Source organism: Penaeus monodon, chromosome 29 (assembly GCF_015228065.2).
Source record: "Penaeus monodon isolate SGIC_2016 chromosome 29, NSTDA_Pmon_1, whole genome shotgun sequence".
NCBI lineage: Eukaryota > Metazoa > Arthropoda > Malacostraca > Decapoda > Penaeidae > Penaeus > Penaeus monodon.
In genome coordinates this window covers 29174707-29174947 of record NC_051414.1, presented here as the reverse complement: position 1 = coordinate 29174947, position 241 = coordinate 29174707, and the positions used below count along the sequence as shown (strand labels likewise).

The window sequence follows — 241 nt, the reverse complement described above, 5'->3', positions numbered from 1 at the left end:
CAAGACGGCATGCAAAGCGCATAAAGTCCGCGGCTACAGGATCCGCTGATTGGGCATCCCTCCCGCCAAGCAACATACAGCCCGAGCGTGTGGAAAATCGGAAATGCGATATTCTTGAACGCCTGAGAAACGGGAAACGGGATCCGCTGGCTCTGCCTCGGCGGAATTCACGACGTGTGGTTCCGGACGGGGCTGGGAGTCCTGTCCGTTGGCGGGAGGTGTCCTGACAGGCGTGCGAGTG

The 241-nt window shown here is 60.2% G+C and overlaps 1 protein-coding gene across 1 annotated transcript in view; it reads left to right on the top strand.

Annotated features, from left to right (window-relative positions):
* Window positions 1-241, top strand: part of LOC119592119 (myotubularin-related protein 8-like) — a 99568-nt gene that overhangs the window by 54468 nt on the left and 44859 nt on the right. The gene's annotated exons all lie outside the window — the stretch shown is intronic.